This window comes from Salmo trutta, unplaced genomic scaffold (genome assembly GCF_901001165.1).
Source record: "Salmo trutta unplaced genomic scaffold, fSalTru1.1, whole genome shotgun sequence".
In the NCBI taxonomy this organism is placed as follows: Eukaryota; Metazoa; Chordata; class Actinopteri; order Salmoniformes; family Salmonidae; genus Salmo; species Salmo trutta.
The window spans coordinates 27,501-30,000 of record NW_021822209.1 but is presented as its reverse complement, the minus strand read 5'-3'; the positions used below and the strand labels follow the sequence as shown (position 1 = coordinate 30,000).

The 2,500-nt window shown below is 39.6% G+C and overlaps 5 non-coding genes across 5 annotated transcripts in view; all 5 read right to left on the bottom strand.

The window, feature by feature from the left end:
• Window positions 1-387: 387 nt before the first annotated feature.
• On the bottom strand, window positions 388-506 carry LOC115180950 (5S ribosomal RNA). Its single transcript, XR_003873206.1, has one exon. It is a non-coding gene; the product is annotated as a 5S ribosomal RNA (ribosomal RNA).
• A 409-nt stretch (window positions 507-915) lies between these two features.
• On the bottom strand, window positions 916-1,034 carry LOC115180964 (5S ribosomal RNA). The gene has a single exon (XR_003873220.1). It is a non-coding gene; the product is annotated as a 5S ribosomal RNA (ribosomal RNA).
• Window positions 1,035-1,443: 409 nt separating this feature from the next.
• Window positions 1,444-1,562, bottom strand: LOC115180949 (5S ribosomal RNA). Its single transcript, XR_003873205.1, has one exon. It is a non-coding gene; the product is annotated as a 5S ribosomal RNA (ribosomal RNA).
• Window positions 1,563-1,971: 409 nt separating this feature from the next.
• On the bottom strand, window positions 1,972-2,090 carry LOC115180947 (5S ribosomal RNA). Its single transcript, XR_003873204.1, has one exon. It is a non-coding gene; the product is annotated as a 5S ribosomal RNA (ribosomal RNA).
• Window positions 2,091-2,499: 409 nt separating this feature from the next.
• LOC115180945 (5S ribosomal RNA) overlaps window position 2,500 on the bottom strand; it is a 119-nt gene continuing 118 nt past the window's right edge. The window contains exon 1 of the ribosomal RNA XR_003873202.1: window position 2,500. This exon is cut by the window's right edge and continues 118 nt beyond it. This is a non-coding gene — a ribosomal RNA (5S ribosomal RNA).

Here is a 2,500-nt window from a genome sequence, read left to right as displayed (position 1 = left end):
CATATATAGTCAAAGTGAGTCTGATAAACAGACATTGCATTTTCACCAATTAGATAAGCAGCTTGAACTTTGTGTCACTGAAAAAGTAGAAGAAATTACAAACACTGTAGCCATCACTTTATAGCACAGGTAGTTGGATAAAATACAAACTTTATTTCTTTTCATCATTTGAACAGGGTAAGGGAGCACAAAGCACACACAAGCTGCATTCAGCAACAATATTATTATTTGTCTTATAAATACAAGGCAGATGCTAACTGACAACACACGGAACTTTGATCCTATTAAAAAGGCAGGAAGCTGCATTTAGTCAATTCATCATTAAATGCTTACTACAAGGCAGTGTTGCTGATGAAATAGTGTAAGAGCACACCCTCGTGGACAAAAAGCTTACAGCACCTGGTATTCCCAGGCGGTCTCCCATCCAAGTACTAACCAGGCCCGACCCTGCTTAGCTTCCGAGATCAGACGAGATCAGGCGTACCCAGGCTGGTATGGCCGTAAACGATAAACAATCTCTTGGTACAACATATATAGTCAAAGTGAGTCTGATAAACAGACATTGCATTTTCACCAATTAGATAAGCAGCTTGAACTTTGTGTCACTGAAAAAGTAGAAGAAATTACAAACACTGTAGCCATCACTTTATAGCACAGGTAGTTGGATAAAATACAAACTTTATTTCTTTTCATCATTTGAACAGGGTAAGGGAGCACAAAGCACACACAAGCTGCATTCAGCAACAATATTATTATTTGTCTTATAAATACAAGGCAGATGCTAACTGACAACACACGGAACTTTGATCCTATTAAAAAGGCAGGAAGCTGCATTTAGTCAATTCATCATTAAATGCTTACTACAAGGCAGTGTTGCTGATGAAATAGTGTAAGAGCACACCCTCGTGGACAAAAAGCTTACAGCACCTGGTATTCCCAGGCTGTCTCCCATCCAAGTACTAACCAGGCCCGACCCTGCTTAGCTTCCGAGATCAGACGAGATCGGGCGTACCCAGGCTGGTATGGCCGTAAACGATAAACAATCTCTTGGTACAACATATATAGTCAAAGTGAGTCTGATAAACAGACATTGCATTTTCACCAATTAGATAAGCAGCTTGAACTTTGTGTCACTGAAAAAGTAGAAGAAATTACAAACACTGTAGCCATCACTTTATAGCACAGGTAGTTGGATAAAATACAAACTTTATTTCTTTTCATCATTTGAACAGGGTAAGGGAGCACAAAGCACACACAAGCTGCATTCAGCAACAATATTATTATTTGTCTTATAAATACAAGGCAGATGCTAACTGACAACACACGGAACTTTGATCCTATTAAAAAGGCAGGAAGCTGCATTTAGTCAATTCATCATTAAATGCTTACTACAAGGCAGTGTTGCTGATGAAATAGTGTAAGAGCACACCCTCGTGGACAAAAAGCTTACAGCACCTGGTATTCCCAGGCGGTCTCCCATCCAAGTACTAACCAGGCCCGACCCTGCTTAGCTTCCGAGATCAGACGAGATCAGGCGTACCCAGGCTGGTATGGCCGTAAACGATAAGCAATCTCTTGGTACAACATATATAGTCAAAGTGAGTCTGATAAACAGACATTGCATTTTCACCAATTAGATAAGCAGCTTGAACTTTGTGTCACTGAAAAAGTAGAAGAAATTACAAACACTGTAGCCATCACTTTATAGCACAGGTAGTTGGATAAAATACAAACTTTATTTCTTTTCATCATTTGAACAGGGTAAGGGAGCACAAAGCACACACAAGCTGCATTCAGCAACAATATTATTATTTGTCTTATAAATACAAGGCAGATGCTAACTGACAACACACGGAACTTTGATCCTATTAAAAAGGCAGGAAGCTGCATTTAGTCAATTCATCATTAAATGCTTACTACAAGGCAGTGTTGCTGATGAAATAGTGTAAGAGCACACCCTCGTGGACAAAAAGCTTACAGCACCTGGTATTCCCAGGCGGTCTCCCATCCAAGTACTAACCAGGCCCGACCCTGCTTAGCTTCCGAGATCAGACGAGATCAGGCGTACCCAGGCTGGTATGGCCGTAAACGATAAACAATCTCTTGGTACAACATATATAGTCAAAGTGAGTCTGATAAACAGACATTGCATTTTCACCAATTAGATAAGCAGCTTGAACTTTGTGTCACTGAAAAAGTAGAAGAAATTACAAACACTGTAGCCATCACTTTATAGCACAGGTAGTTGGATAAAATACAAACTTTATTTCTTTTCATCATTTGAACAGGGTAAGGGAGCACAAAGCACACACAAGCTGCATTCAGCAACAATATTATTATTTGTCTTATAAATACAAGGCAGATGCTAACTGACAACACACGGAACTTTGATCCTATTAAAAAGGCAGGAAGCTGCATTTAGTCAATTCATCATTAAATGCTTACTACAAGGCAGTGTTGCTGATGAAATAGTGTAAGAGCACACCCTCGTGGACAAAAA